The sequence below is a fragment of the Protobothrops mucrosquamatus genome, unplaced genomic scaffold, assembly GCF_001527695.2.
Source record: "Protobothrops mucrosquamatus isolate PMUCROS unplaced genomic scaffold, P.Mucros_1.0 scaffold791, whole genome shotgun sequence".
Lineage (NCBI taxonomy): Eukaryota > Metazoa > Chordata > Lepidosauria > Squamata > Viperidae > Protobothrops > Protobothrops mucrosquamatus.
Genome location: NW_015387058.1, coordinates 123,141 through 140,243, shown reverse-complemented (window position 1 = coordinate 140,243; position 17,103 = coordinate 123,141).

Sequence of the window (17,103 nt, the reverse complement as noted above, 5' to 3'; positions counted from 1 at the left end):
GCTCTCTCTTGTAGGAGAGATCCAGTGGCTGTTCTCTGCTGAGGCGTGGGCAGCAACTAGGAGGGAGGGAAGGAGGGAGGGAGGGAGGTGCAGCTATCACTGCAGAGAGATAGATTCTGGTGATACTAACTGTAATGAGGAAGAGAGAAAAATTAACAACTCCCTCAAGCCTCTGTGGCCTTGCCTTTGATTTTCAGGTTTACAGAAGTGTGAGGTGCAGGGCCATCCATCTCTCTCTCCCTCTCCAGCCCTACCCCCCGCCCCATGCCAATAAAGACAGCCCTGAGTGGAAGCTGTCAGGTGGTAGCATATCCACACACACCACCTTTGCCAACCATCCCACAAAAAGCGCATTGTGGGTTTCCGGGAAAGCCTCTGGCTGCCAATCACTCAGCTAAGACATTCCCCTCCAGGGGGCAGAGAAGGCAGAGCGAGGGTAAAAGCACATCCGGGCGGGGGGGGGGGCTGCCAGGAAGAGAGACGGGCAGCACTTTCCGAGACCAGGGGTCCCCCGTTCCGCGGTCCTGGCGCAGAAATCGCTCTCTGCCCAAATCGAGACAAGGACGCGCGCTCCGCCTGGACCGCCGCACGTCTTCAGCGCTTCACCGCATCAGGCCGTGCCCTGCCCAGCTTCCAGGACCGAAAGGGGCGGCCAGATTGACGCCCGCCTGAGCCCGAAAGGGAAACTGCGGCAACCTCCATCTCGCCTCCTCCACGCCCCTCCTCACCTACTGTCCGGGAGCCGATGCAGCCCATCCTTCCGCCCAGCGAGGCTCCTCCAGGAGGAGGGAGCGGTGGCGGAGCGGAGAAGGAGCAGCCGCCGCCGCCGCCGCCGCCGCAGCAGCCTGCGCACCGAAGCAGAAGGCGGGAGGGTGGCCGCGCTGTGGAGCGGAATTCCCGTCACGGCGAGTCCCCAAAGCGGCCCTCCCGGGGCCGGGTGGAGCTCCTCCTCATCACCACGCTCAGGTGCGGGAGAGCGCTCCGGGCCAGGGCTGCGGCAGGCAGCGCGCGCGAGACGCCTCGAGGGGGAGACGCGAAAGCCCCGGTGCCGCCGGACCCGCCGCTGCCGTCTCCCTCAGCCTGGCTGGGCGAAGGATGCTCGCGGGGCTCACAAGGGAGACGGGTGGGCGGGGGAGGAGGAAAAGGAGCGCGGAGATTGGGTAAACAGCTCGGGAGCCTTGCGCGGACCTGCCATTGGCTGAGTCGGAGCCGCGGCTGGAGGAAGGAGGCAACGAGGAGCCCCCTGCGCTGCCGCCTCGGCTACGTGTGATGCTCGAAGCAGCAGCCAACAAGCCAGACGCTCTGACACCCGCCCATTCGCCCCGGGTTGCGGAGGCGGCGGCAGGGGGAGTGGCGCTGCGAAGCGGAGAACTTGCATTCACGCGCGTAGCGGCTGGGAGCAGGGCTCCGCTGCTGGAGGGGTCATTCTGAGGCACACTCCGAGGAGGAAAATCCAGAAGTCCGACCTGGGTTTCGCGGGACGAAACGTTGGGTTCAAAAGAAGTCCCTTCCTTTGCCCCGGGTGAGCATGCAGAGGATGGCAGCCGGGAAAGGGAGGCGCAAGCTGCCATTCTGTGCAGCCTTACCTGGGATTAAGCCCCCTTGAACCCAACGGGGCTCGCGGCGGGAGCAGAAAAAGTCGCGCGCTCTGCTTTAGGGCAGGAACAGCCCGGTGCCCGAAGCAACCAACAGACGAGGCGCTCCGAAAACCGTAGCGTGCTCCACCCCGCCCGGGTCCTCAAGGGCTCCGCCTGCGCGGAGCCTCCCAGCGTTTGCCAGAGGGAATTGCAGCAGCGTCTCGGAGCAAGCGCCGCAACCGCAGTGCTTTGCGCTGCACTGCATCGCTTTTTACGGACGCGTGGGGAGCTCCGCTGGAGGGAGGGAGACCCTTGCGGAGACGTGGCGGCAGGATAAGGGGCGTAGTGTCCGAAGGAAGAGAGGTGGGAATTCAAGTAAATTCGGGCGAAGAAAGTGGGGAAGGAGGAGAAGCGAGAGGGAAAGGACAAACAAGAGACCTGAGCGGGTCGGCGACGGACGCCTGAGGGTGAACGGAGGCCCCCAGGTGTCTCCTCGCAGAAATATCTGCAGCCACTTGCGTGGAGAGGGCTTGTCGCACTCGCTATCTTGTCTTCTCTGCCATCCCAGGAGGAGATGGAGGAGGATCGGGCCCTCCAGGCCGCAGAAATAGAGGAGAGCTCCCCACATGAACGGGCCAGAAACTTTATTTCCGTCTTTGGCCAATAAAAATATACTCTGTAAGACAAACTAACCGAAATTATCCCCTAACGTCAATAATTGCTAGCAACCATTGGTGGGCGAAGCTTACGCACAACATAGCAATATTTTGCTACTTTTAGAGAAATAAATTGATTTTCATTGTTTAACAGATAATACAAATCATAATTATCAAGAGTGCCTGGAAATTTAAATAAAAAGGAGGTAATCACTGGTGACAAATATCCTGTAGAACTGGCAGTACAAAAGTACATGGGCTGTGGTTTCTATGGCACCCGAATACCAGGGCTGATATTAAGTTTTACATGGGTTTTCCTATATTTAACCATTGTATTATGAGAAAAGGCAGCAATTTCTGTTTGGCCTTCTGTATTTTAAGATCCTTTGCCTTAATTTGATCTAGCTTGATCTCTGATCCTAAGATTAGGATGGCTTCACTGGAGGAACTGTAGAGGTTTCTAGAGAAGCTGGATCAGTAAAAATTATGTGATTGTATAATTAATATGATAGCATTATACGATCAGGCTCCAGTACAACATAGTTATATACATTATGACTATTAATAACCAAATCTTAGTGCCTATACCAGATACATACTGATATATCATATTACGGTCTCCAAATTCAGGAGCGCCTTATATCTAGCTGGATTTAATGCTCTCCCCTCAGCTGTTTTGGAAGGGAAATCTAGGAAAACCCCATATGAAACCCAATATTGCCCCTGTGACCCAGATGCTATAGAAATCACAGCCCATTTTCTATTGTAATGTCAGTTCTACAGAGACATTTGTCACTCATGGATTACCCTCTTTTTATTCAAAATTTCTAGGGCACTCTGATGTTTTTTATTTGCATTATCTCTTAAACAACCAGCATAAATGTATTTCTCCAAAAGTTGCAAAATGTCACTGCAAATTATTGATGTTAGGAGATAATTTTGCTTTGTTTGATTTATAGAACGTATTTTTATTGATAGTAACCAAAATAAAGTTTTTGCTCTGTTCTGTTCTCCCCTCGTGACATGACCAGAAGGAGAGTTTTCATATTTACATATGGTTGGAAGAGAAGCATCTGTTGCAGCAAAAACAAATGTCAGAGACAGATATAATGTTTTTTTAGATGCCCCAGAAAGTCTGGTTATTGATTGCACTAGGGCAGGGGTGTCAAACTGCCGGCCCGCGGGACGGATGCGTCCTGCCAAAACCGCGCCCACCCCATTGCCGGCAATGGGAAAAAAGTTGCGATATGTCGCGACATGTGACGTTGCGAGTTTGACACCCCTGCACTAGAGTGACATAGAGGCTGCCCTGGAGAGGATTTTTTTAAAAAATTATAAATAATATGAATAATTCTATCTCTCTGTTACTCATCAGTCTCCTCACCATGTCAGCTTCCTTCCTCTCTACATTTCCAACAACTTTGTGTATATAAAATGTTCCTCTCTCAGGAGCATATTTCATACATCTTCTGAAGTAGACTATAATTCACAAAACCTTGTATGATCATAAATAAAAGTGCAAAAGACTAAGGCAGCTAATTCTTGCCAAACGGGAAGGTGGTGGCAAAAACTGCCATGACTAGAACCACCCAATGGGATGTCCGTACTCCTGACGATGAGCTCAAGCTTTGCACTAGAGGAAGTCCTCGACTTAACGACCACAATTGAGCTCAAAATTTCTGTTGCTAAGTGAGACATTTGTTAAGTGAGTTTTGCCCCATTTTACAATCTTTCTTGCCACAGTTGTCAAATGAATCACTGCAGTTGTTAAGTTAGTAACATGGTTGTTAAGTGAATCTGGCTTCCCCATTGACTTTGGTTTTCATAAGGTCGCAAATGGAATCACATGACCCTGGGATACTGCAACTGTCATAAATATGAGTCAGTTGCCAAGCGTCTGAATTTTGATCCCGCGACCATGGGGATGCTGCAATGGTGGTAAGTGTGAAAAATGGTCATGTCACTTTTTCAGTGCCGTTGTATCTTCGAGTGGTCACTAAATGAACTGTTGTAACTTGAGGACTACCTGTGTACTATACCAAAAAGAAAGAACCGTACCATTTTCCCCCTGCAAGAAAGGGAAAGCTATAAAAACTGAATAACTGTTTTCCATGATTAAACTTCCAACAAATTGAAAACAGCACCAGGATTAACACACAGTCACACAAACGCACATGCATGGAGCTCATAATAACAAAAACAAGACCACAAAATCCAAACATTCGTTGAGACAGAAATATTTTCATCTGGGGTTGAACCAAGGGAGGAAGTTTCTTGGGCCAGAAACTTCTTGTATTACAATTAACTGTAACTAAAGGTTAGCAGTGCTAACTATCCTAATGTATGCTAGTGAGATCTGGACAGTGTACAGGAGGCACGTCAGGCAACTGAATTACTTCCACATGACTTGCCTTCGCAGAATTCTGAGGATCCGGTGGCAGGATAAGATACCAGATACAGAGGTCCTCTCCAGAGCAGGCCTATCATCAGTTTACACTCTGTTGATGAAAGCCCAGATGCGCTGGGCAGGCCACGTTGTAAGGATGCCAGACCATCACATCCCTAAACAGCTCTTCTATGGTGAGCTGTCTCAAGGAAAGCGATNCTGATGGCCCATAATCCATAAGATGTCAAGGTCTTCATCGAAATCGATGGACGAACAACAACTAAAGGTGATGGCATGGCCAGGATAAGATGGTATGGCTGTGTCAGATATACCTATTGTGAAACTGCTTGCCTGCCAAGACCAGCCTGGAGCAGGGCATCATCTTCATTTTAACTCCTGAAAGGGAGAAAATCATCACTTAACCTGAGTTAGTACTGAGTGGGTCCAACCTATTTCCTTTTTAGGCTCTCTGTGGTCTAAATACAGCGGAGAGGCTGGAGGTGTGACTTACTATTGGAATGGAGGTATAACAGGAAATGCAGGTTTGGGAGAGAGAAAACTGTTTTGTTTCTACTTCCAGTGTCACTAATGCAAGGTCATCTTAAAAAGATTTTGTATTTTGCAGAGTGTGTTTGTGTGTGTGTGTGTGTGTGTGTGTGTGGGAATATAACAGAAATCTAGTCTGTTGTTCATGAAAGATACTTAAAATGTGGTAGCAAGGATGCTGTAGCATGGAGAAGCTAGGCTACTTGTTCCAAAAGTACTGGATTAAAAACACAGAAACTTTTTTTTTATTTTTAATCCCTCTATGAAGAAGTTCAGGAGTTGCTATATGCAGCATTTTTCAAACATGGGAACACAGGAAAAATCCCCCCCCTGCATGACTATACAAGCATGCAGCACACATACTGTACATTTATCCTTATATAAAAAATGTGTCTGAAATAAAACTGTTAAGTAACAATACATCTGAAAGTTCTCAATGCTTAAAATAAGAGTTAACATTTCAGAATGTGTCTTTAAAATTTCAAATAATTATTGTAAATCTGCTTAACGTAGAGTGATCATCTTCCTATCTAAAGTTACTGTAGTTAAATCTGCAAAGCAAATAAGCATATGATTCAAGATGTATTTGGGGGCAATGGTACTTGCATACTCTCTCTACCTTGCTTGAATAACAATTTGTGTATATAAACTATGGATAGAAAAAGAGGGGCTGAATTCCTCTCTTTCCTAATATTATCTTATGCACTTTGTCAAATAGTGCCTTTTCTTCTTGGCTAACTCCTTTTGTCCCAGAACTGGGTTATTGGGGGAAGAAAAGATTTGGGTGATAACACAGTAAAGCAAATGAGAAATGGAGAATGAAGCTCTCTGAGCTAAATGACCTTTTTGATGCTGAAAACAGACTCACTGCTGTTTCTTGTACTTTATTTGAATAAGAAAGGCATGGACAAAAGAAACATGATTATTATGTTTACCTTGGTTAAAGTCGCGAACCACACTGTGACAAAGAGGAAAGGAAGAATTACCCTTTTGAGTCATTTTGCCCTTGCTTGAATAGAGTGAAAATGGTTTTCTAGAAATATTCAGCCATGTTAGTCTGATTCTGAGAACAACAAATGTAACATCTTAAAGAGAGACAAATGTATTATTGCACAAGCTTTCAAATGTGTGACTCTCTTCTCTCCAAAAACACAGTCCGTAATGAATGTGTTGGTCATTAACATTTTATTATATGAAACTCATGCTCCAAACTCTCAACCACTCAGTCTGATTCCTGCAATGAGCTGCAGCATCAAATACATTCAATGCATAAAATTAAATGAATAGATATTAGGCTTTCATAAACCAAGTTCAACTGTCAAGCATATTTTCTGTAGCAAGCACCAGATGCTTCTGTTTTGGTAGATGAGGGATGGTGCTTATTAGTTATTGCACACACAAGTTGGAGTGCTGGAAGGCAAGAAAATGAAGACAAGTTGAATGTCAGCCCAGATAGAAATGGCATGTTAAGAAATTAAGAATTTTAAGTGCTGTCTTGATGCTTATCAGCTGCTCAATGTTGAGCTTGTACATTTGAACATTAACTACCATGGTTGGATGATAGGCTGTTGTGCTAAAATTTGCCCTCTTTTAAGTTTTCAAACTTTTTTTTTAACCCCCTTCTTAGGATGCTTTAGAATTTCTTTCAATTTTCTTTCAGTGATTACTTGAGCTGGTTGGAGAATTCTAGGAGTTGAAGTCTACACATGTTAAGAGTCGCCATGGGTGGGAAATTCTGCTTTAGAAGTCCACAGTGCTGCAGGATGCTGCAGGTATTATTTATTATGTAAGCTTTCTTGGATCCCCATCTGGGAGGATGTTCCCCAAGGTGTTGTCTCCTGGAATGTGACTGACATCTGGGAAGCTCTCTGTGTTAGTGCACTCTTGTTCAATAAAAAGCATGACTCCAGCTTGCTGATCAAGGAGGTGGTATGCTTTTTGGGAATGCTTCTGGACTGGGCTCTCCTTAATGTCCTGGCAGGAGGCAATGTCCAATAGTACTACTCATTAGTTTTAGATTCTAGAATAATTGTAGAATAATCCCTAGAACAACTCAAATTACACCTGCATTAAAAGCCAGCAACAGGCAGTTGTCAAATTCTCTCCAAACCAAGAGATATACTAATGTGTGGTTTTATATATATGTATGTATGTATGTATGTATGTATGTATATGTATGTATCATAGGGCAATACTTTTTGAACCAAGGTGCATCAAGTGTACTTATAAAATATGTCCAAAATCCTGGACCCATGACCCCCAAAGAAAGGAAATTTGGGGAAGTTGTGGCTACTACTGATTACTGCTGTGCTGCTGGGTTGCTGCTACTGGGTTGCTACAGTCACGTGATCATTATCTTCAATGTTCCAAGACAGTTTCCCAGGCAGTCTTGCAATCCCTCACTTCTTCCCCCATCCAGCAATAGGGAAGGAAAGGGAGGAGAGGGGAGGAGAGAAGAGATCTGATGCCCCATCAAATTTCTATAGGGAAACTCACTGGGGAAGTCAGATGACACTCCTGCTCCCGCTGCTTTTTTTGCTTGCCCTTGATCATTCTATTTCTTTGTTTAGGTCAAGAAATATCTCTGAAGCAATGACCCAACAGGGCATAGGTTGTCCAGTTTTCTTTAAAACTTAGTATCTCTTACATCCAGGTTATCTGAGATAATGTCTGTTTCTGAATGATCCTCCCCATTCATCAGGGTCATCTGAGAAGATTTGTTAGAGGTTACTGCAAGTTTATCTTGTGGCTGTGATTCAGCATTCTCTGTAAACACCCCAGGTTTCTGGAATGTACTCCTTGCTGGGTAGAGGGAATAAATCCTTTGTTAATTTTTTATAAAGTCCTTAATGTGTGCATTTATGCTGGTTTTTGATTTGGTGAAGATGTGACTTTATTTTGAACATTCGCAGTTTTAACATTATTTCACATTTTTATTGCAAATCATTGAATGACATTGGGAATTGGTGGAATAAAAAGGCCTGTAAAAAATCAATTATGAAAAGAAAAAATAAAGCAATTGGAGATCATGAGATTTGGTAGTTTCCCACAATACAGTCCTTGCATCAATGTTCAGGCAAGTTGACCTTTAGTTGGCTTGATGGCTAGTTCAGATTGCCTTTATGGCCTCCTGGTTTCACCTAGGATAAATGGTTCACGGGTTACTGAATATAATTTACATCTTCTATGTAGGAGCAAGAGTTCACACCTGTCCCATAAGATTTGGAAAAGGGCTGCTATTCCATGTAACTCAGACTGTACATTTGTAGCACAACTTATGAAGAATCAAGGAAGTGGAATTCCTCTGCAAAATTGGGATAATAAGGGATTTTAACAAAACCAGCTGTTATAATTTAGACAGCTCAGCTAACGGTCAGCCCTTTGAGAAAGCTGGATATATGTGTTGTGTATTTTTAGACTAACTTTTCTTATTGACTATTAGCAGTGCCCTTACAAATCAGAGCTGTAGCAAAATACTTTTGTTCTCAGGTAGATGGATGTTTCAGAATAAAACTGTTCCTCATTCCCATGAATAGGTCTTTTTCCTACTAGGTGAGGAATAGATTAATATATTGAATAGATTGAACTGAAGATACGTTCATTCTGCGGCAAAAAGACACATTTCAGAATCAACAGAATCTACATTTGTTGCTGTTGGTTCCCTAACTTTGTCTGAACAATCTGACTGCAATTAGGCCAATGAATATTTTAATTGATATTTTAATTGGCCTAATTCAGTGATGGCGAACTTTTAGAGACCGAGTGCCCAAAAACTGGCCCCGCCCCATTCTACCCCCTGCCCTGCCCCTGCCCTGCCCCCACCCCACCCCCTGCCTGCCCGCAGGGCCACTCACCACCTCCAGGGCCCGCCGCAGATCGCCCAGGCAGCCCAGCAGTGCCATGGCCACGCCCTTTCCCCGCCCCCCGCTGCATCAACTGTGCGGGATGGGGCGTGAGAGCAGAGTCTTGTCTATACTGCTTGATTGCCATGTCCTTGGCTGTGCTGCTTTGCATGGGCCACGCTCGGGGGCGACTCTCCTCCAGGGGGGCTGCTGGTGAGGAGGGAGTCGTGGGGGAGGAGAGGCTGGGGCAACGGCATGTGTGCTGACAGAGAGGGCTCCGAGTGCCCCCTCTGGCACGCATGCCATACGTTCGCCACCACTGGCCTAATTGGTCCTTGTTAGTCAAGTCTTGACTTGTGCTTAATCTGGTGGCAGAAGACAATTTTTTGTTGTAAGAGAATCAGTTGAGTTCAAGTTCATTTTTCTGAATGATCAAAAATGGAGAATAATCAGACTGGACTATTTTAAGGTAAAGCAGGTATTCCACCACCTCATTAAAAAGTGGTTTTTCCTCTGATAATTATATTTTAACCTCATTTCAGTTTGAATATGCTCATTAATCTTTTCAAGACCACCACATTCAAGGGTCTACCAGGCTACCACTATGGCTGTGCTAGTGTAGGTGCGAGTAATGCAGCAGGGTTTTGGTTCTGCATGTTGTGTATGCTGCTGCTTAGGGTAGGTGACAATAGCTAGTGAGCTAAATGGCTGATTTAGTGGATTTGAGCCTCTGACTAAGTGATGATCTGCAGTATTTCTGTGGACCTAGTAGACTTGTCTGCCATTGTGAAAAATGAGTCTCTTGTGTTTTTCTTCCACCATACGTTTGGTCATTATTTTAGAAGGCTTAGGGGGGGGGGTCCCCAAAACTCTTTTCTACCAGTGTGATAATTTTGTGAAAGGTTTATCCTTCAACCTTCTCTGAAGACTTTAATAGCAGCAAGATCAGATGGTTCACATTCTCAAGGTTGTACCCAACCCCACTGATAAATTAAGTACCATCTTGCCGATTCACTGAAGCGTCAAAATTATTCTACACTATCTTGAAACTTGCAAGAAGCGAAGATACATCTGCACGGCAAATACCTGGGGAACAACATCATAGGGAATTGTTCCAGCTAAAAAGAAATCACTGATATTTTTGGGCTGAGTTAATTTTCTTCCTGCCTTTGTTTTTCCAAAGTCAGTGAAACTACAGATTCTCCAGGAATGCATGAAATCCAAAGCCATTACATCATGCAATGAAACCTCTAGGAACATGTCCAGCAAGAGCTGAAAATCTTGTTTTACAAAGATAAAAACAATTGGGTTACTTGTAGCTTTACTTGGTTTAGACAATTTCCAGAAATTAGATATCACAGTGGGGTGTCCCTGGATAAATCAAACTACATAGTTTTGCCCTTTAATTGTAGCACAAGCTGTGTTGGTGTAGCATTATAAATCAGATGCAGAATGAGTCTAAGGAAGGCTAATTTAAGGACGAATTACCACACTAAATAATGCCTTATTCTTGTTAGGACAGCCAATTCCAATGCTGTTGAAGCACAACTCCCATGGAAAGCACATAAATAGCATCAAATCAACAAGAACATTTCACAAAACAGGTTGTTGAACTCATTTGTCCAATGAGATTATGCCATCCATTTTATGCTTATTCTGCATGTTTGAGGATAAAAAGTATTCTATCAACACTTGAGCAGAAGTTACACAGAGCTCTTCAACTGACAGAATTTAAAAAGTAGCTAAATTTCAGGTGCATTCGAAGGCCATTTCCCACCAATAGTCTTCTACACAGCATCCAGGCATCCCTATAAAGATGGCATAATACCAGTATAGGAAGTCCTTGACTTATGTCCACAATTGAGCCCAACATTTATGTTGCTAAGTGAGACATTTATTAAGTTTTGCCTCATGACCTTTCTTGCCAAAGTTGTTAAGTGAATCACTGCAGTTGGTAAGCTAGTAACATGGTTCCATTCACTTTGCTTGTCAGGTTGCAAAATGAGATCACATGACCTGACACTGCAACCGTCATAAATATCAGATGCTGAATTTTGATCACATGACCAGGGGGATACTGCAACAGTCATATGAAAAATGGTCATAAGTCTCTTTTTTCAGTGCTGTTGTAACTTAGAACAGTCACTAAACAAATTGTTGTAATATGACTACCTGTATTAATAATTTCTAAACACTGTATAACCATCACTGTACCTTGTATTTTATAATAATATAATAAAATATTTTTTAAAAGTGGTGTAATGCCTATTCCCGTTACTATTACTTCAGCCTCACAGTAGCTGGATTGATGACTGTGGAAGGCATTCTAAATTATAGTCAGTTATCCCAAATCAAACTTATCACTTATGCAGGTACTTTAAGCAGAAATTACATAGACATCTCCAGATGCTTTAATTATCACTCTGGAATCTTCCTTAGTTTCACCTAATACATTTCCATCATTCACAATTGATGTCTTTTGTCTTTCTGTGGTGGTACACTGGGTGATGGTGAGCTGAAGCATGCCCATCTGCTTAACACTGACTGTAATTTGTGCTGCCCTCCAAGTAAATTTGGATGCTGTAAGAAAGGTATCTTTCTGATCACCTTTGCAACAACAGATGGCAGAGAAGATGAATCAAAAGAAGACACCTGCCTTGATGAAACCAAGCCAATTTTCTGTGGATCTTGTTGATTTTAGTAAATCCCAGAAAGCAGACTAGAATAGAATATTTGGCCAAGTGTGATTAGACAAACAAAGATTTGTCTCCGGTGCATAAGCTCTCAGTGTACATGCAAAACAATAGAATAATAATAATCATAATAATGATACCAGTAAGAGAAGGTGTAGAAAAGATGAGAAGGATAATAGCAATACAGCCATACTACATGGCTAAATATGCTTAGACATAAGACAGTATTGTGGAAATGAGGTGTTCAGCAGAGTGGTGGCATGGGAGAAAACACTGTCTCTGTGTCTGGCTGTTAAAGCGTGCAATGCCCTGTAGCAGGGTCCCAAGAGGAGGAGTTGGAACAGTTTATGTCCAGGATGTGAGGGGTCTGAAGATATTTTCTCAGCCCTCCTTCTGACCTGTGCAATATACAGGTCCTCAATGGAAGGCAGGCTGGTTGCAATTGTTTTTTCTGCAGTCCTAACTATCCGCTGAAGTTTGTACCTGTCCTGTTTGGTTGCTGTACCAAACTAGACAATTATAGAAGAACAAATGACAGGCTCAATAATTCCTCTGTAGAAAATGAATGTATGTAATGAAAATACACAGTAACATAGCTGATAAAGGTGAAACCAAGCTTAATCAGTATCATTGATGCAAATATAACATAAATGAATTTTTGTGGGGAAAAAATAATTTCAATATTATGTTGAAAAAAATTGATGGTGGAACAAGACACATTTGTTTAAAATTGCAGGAAGGCTAGGTACAACAGAGGAAGTGGCCTCATGCTGAGTCAAAGCCCTAGTTCCTTTAACTAAGCAAAGATTTTTCTCCCCCCTACCTAGAGGTGCAGGACTTGAATCATCATTATGTAGAGAGATATAACTACAATTAAATTTTGTCTCTTACCCGAAGACTGGAAGGTGCTTGCAAATCCACTTCCTACGTGGCTACTAGCTAACTAAAATGACAGAAGCACATGCAACATTTTTTCACTTCTATGCATCCAGAATATGAGGTGGCTACAAATCACTATATGACATGGGTATCATTCGTTTTAACCATTGCTATGCCAATCTTTTTGCAACAGACAACAGGGTCTTGTGTTCTTTAGAAAATAAATTGTCTTCAGTTTCTGGCTTCCCACTCTCCTGTAAAGGATAAGGAGGAAACTCCTTATCTCTTGAAATAGGAGCTGTGGTCAGGGGAAATCAAATTTGGTAAGAAAAAAAAAGGTAGCAGTTTAGCTGTGGAGTTGGAAAGAGTATCAACCTATGACAGCAATTGTGCCCAAAATTGATGTTACTAAATGAGAAATTTGTTAAGTTAGTTTTGCCTCATTTTATGACCTTTTTTGCCAAGTTGTTAAGTGAATCACTGCAGTTGTTAAGGTACTAACACAATTGTTAAGTGAATCTGGATTCTCCATTGATTTTGCTTGTCAGAAGGTCGCTAAAGGAGATCATGTGACCCTGGGACACTGCAACCATCATAAATATGGACCAGTTGCCAAGCATCCAAATTTTGATCACATGACCATGCGGATGCCCGCAACGGTCGTGTGAAAAATGATCATAAGTCACTTTTTTCAATGTGCTGTAACTTCAAACGGTCACTAAACTAACTGTTGTAAGTCGAGGACTACCTGTACTGTATATTGGAATAATTAAATGGACCTCTTAAGAACATTTTTTTCTAAAGGAGCAGTTAAATGCACTTCTTAAGATAATTTTTCTTTCTTTTAAATCAGCTAAAAACTGCTGATAAGTAATAACTAAATAAAGGCTATTGACTAGTCTTAGGACCTCTTGTAGGTCAACCTTGAAACTCACACCTTCAACACTGTCCAGCAGGGGGCTACAAACTATCACAGTGCTGTAGGGATTTTGGAGTGCTTTCTTCATCCATTGTTTTCTGCTAGCAACAAGAATGACATACTTCAATTCCTAGGCACACCCTTTCCTGGTGCTTAGGAAAAGATTAAGGCACAAGGCAAGAGTTCAAAATGGGAGCGGTGCCACTGGAAGAAATAATTACCTACAGATTATTAACATGTGTTGTCTGTCATTATTTTCTTGCTAATTTCAGATTTAAAATTGCATTAATGGAAATTCGCTGCTCACACATTTTTGCTGCATTGTTCTGAGATATTTCTGAGGACAGATCTGAAATTGAAACCAAGCTTGTCTTTTCTTAGCCAAGAAGGTTTTACTTTTAAAATGTTACTTGCCCATAAAGAAGCCTCTGCGCGTGCTTTAGCTTGGAAGCATGCATGGTTAATGCAATAATCTACGCAAGATACAATGAGCAATCTCCAATAGAGTAGTCACATTTATTTCTTGTGGCACAAAAACTGTTTTCTGGGAATACAGCCACATCTTTCAGATTGGAAATGTAGCCATGGAATGTGGCATTTCATTTTATGAGCACTTCTCAGTGGCAGCTCAAGGAGATGATATTCAGGCTGCAAACCAATATGGGAGGGGTTACTGCCTTCTCCAACCTGCTGATTGATGAGTTTTATGTGGAATCCTTCATGTTCCGAACTTGGTGGTTGGTTATTTGAACCAAGTTCAGAGAGTACCAAGGTCTCCACAGTTCAGCCCTAACTACGTTTGTTCCCTTCTGTTGATGATGACTTTTAGTCCAAGTCATCTGGAGAGTATCAGGTTCAGAAAGAATTCTGCCTACTTCTTGGTAGGCCAATGGAAGATAAACTGTCATGGAAATAAACCAGTGGACTGATTGGTATATAATCATACTTGTGGGATTGTGGCTAAAATAGGGTTAATATGCTGGACATACAGGAGCACATTTACACAGTGTCCCTTTCATCTACAGCCATATGCCCATTGAAGGGGAAACTTTACACCAGAATCAAAACTGGTGCTAAGCATTTCTGAATTCAATGGGAAGGAAGAGAAGAAAATTGCTGTTCCCATATTAATGATCGCAGTGTCCATATTGCCAGGACTAAGTTCAGAATACAAAGTAACTCAACACAAGTTACTGCATGCATCACTAATATCTACAGCACTGAAGGATGACAATATGTTATGACAATATGTTATGGCAGAGTTGGATCTCCCTGGGTTCATGTTATGGAGACTCAAAAGAAACACTGCAGAAAAGGCACTTTGCACACAAAGGTCATTTCCTCACGGTTCCAGTATCTTTTAGCAACATCATACATTGCTAATGCAATACAAGTTCCTATTATATTGCTGCAACTATGGTTGGATGACACTAGAAGTTGCTAAAATCACGAGTGAGGAAATATAAAAAAGAGTCAATATGAATGAAGCAGCCATACAACAGCATTAAATGCAAGTACATTGGCAGCACTTTTGGTACATTGGAGAACTTTTTCATATACTTTGGCTTAGGAGTTCAGACACTAAATTCCATTCTGGGCACTAGGACATAATACCTCATCTTAGTAAACAATACACTCTTTGCAACATATAACAGTGATTACCATTTGTTCCTTTCCTTATTTACAAATTCTATGCTTGTATTGTTGGCAGGAATGTCTTTGATGTTGACAAATACAGGCAGATGTCTCTTACCCCAGAGTTCCCAACCTTTCTGGCTTGGCAGTCTGGGAGGAAAGGGAGCAGCAGGGAAATGTGCAAATAGGCCATGCACACCCATGCTGCGCACGCTGACATAAGCTGCCGGCACCCATGTGACGCTAGCGGTAGTGCTAGTGTTCCTGTGCATGCGCAATTGGGGCCACTAGTGCCCACTAGTGCTAACATGAGTGGGGCAGGACTCTCCAGCTATTCCCGGGGCCTGGTGGCCAACAGGCGGACCCTAGGTTGGGGACTCCTGTCTTATCCTGAAAGAGCAAATATAATGCTAAGTCATAATGCAGTTTGTTGGAATTGGTGTAGTTGTGTGAATCCAGCCACTCTGATTTAGAAACCATGGTTTATTACTAGCTATGCATTTATGGTTTGTTCACAAGCCTACTTTAAAAGCAAACCATGCCTCTGTATAATATAAAAAGTAAGCTACATTGTGGCTGTGCTTCTTAGGTTTCTTGGTTTTTGCCTCTATGCAGACTACCCTGTTATGCCTGCACTTTCCTTTTCTTTGTCCCTATTGTGTGATAAGTCAAGAGATTAAAAAATCAGAAAGAAAGAAAAAGAGAAAGAGATCATACCTGCATATATGCCGTTGTAATTCATCAGAGCCCTGAGGGGATAGTTTATCTATATCAGAGAGGCCCCCAACCTTTTGGGCACCAGGGAGATAGGTTTTTCTGTGGACCAGAGGGGGCCTGGTTTCATGTACTGCCTGCATCCCACGGATGGGGCTTTGCACGGACCTGTTTCTGGCATGCTGTGGCCGGTGCCAGTCTATGGACCGGGGGTTGAGGAACCCTGAATCTATATCATTGATTGCATTTGAGGACCAGGGATGGATCTTCTTTTTTCTTGCATTGTACTGTTACTATGAGTGGGATAGATAATGCACAAGCAAATCTTCAGCCCGTGGCAAATAAAATTACACAGAGAGAATTAAAGGAACAATGGTTCCACGAACTACTTGCAGAGCAAAAACTGTGTTAAGATGCAAACGGGGGATGGGGAAAGCAAGTTGTGACTGCAACCTAGAATGGAGAAATAGTGCAAAATTGTCCTGATTGCTGTCTTTATGACAGCCACCAACTTGATCTTTTGAACTGTATTAATTACACTTAGGTTAAAGCTTCCACACACCTCCCCCCTCCACTGTCTCTCCTTGAGGCTAGGGAGATAAGAATGCCACCATTTTATAATGCAAAATGTGAGGGCTTTTGTATAGAAAGAACAAACGTCTTCCTTCACCATTTTTAAAAGGGAACTTCTGAGTCAGAAACTCTTGCAGCTGGTTCAGGGAGAAAGAGAGAGAGTGGGTGGGTGGAGAAGAAGCCAGGCAGACCCTGACTCATCAAAAGCAGCTTTTCGGAGCTTGGGGGCTCCAAAGGAAATGAAATCACTCCTAGAAGGACGAAGGGGCGGGGGAGCGAGGGTCCAGGAGGCAAAACTCAAGATGAATTTTTTCCCCCCAATAAATAGTCGAGAAGAGGGGAGCGGCACAAGTTGAAGAAAACCACACACTGGGGGGGGGGGTAAACAAGGGGAGGTGGGGGGCCGCCCCCAACGAGAGAAAAGTTGCTCATCAGGATCGGGACTAAAGAAAGAGCGAAACAAAAGCGGCAGCCCCGATAACCTATAAACGACTCTTGTCCTTTTCATTTGGACTGCGGCCCTTCCTTTAGAATAAAAAGCTGCAAAAGTCGCCCGCCGAGTAAATGTTAATAGGATGGGGCGCTGCGCTAACGTTTCAGTGCAGCCCAAGGGGACTTGCTTCTGCGCCAGGAAGCCCAGTGACCCTCAGCCACGCTGCCTTCCTAGGACTCCCGAGACTCGA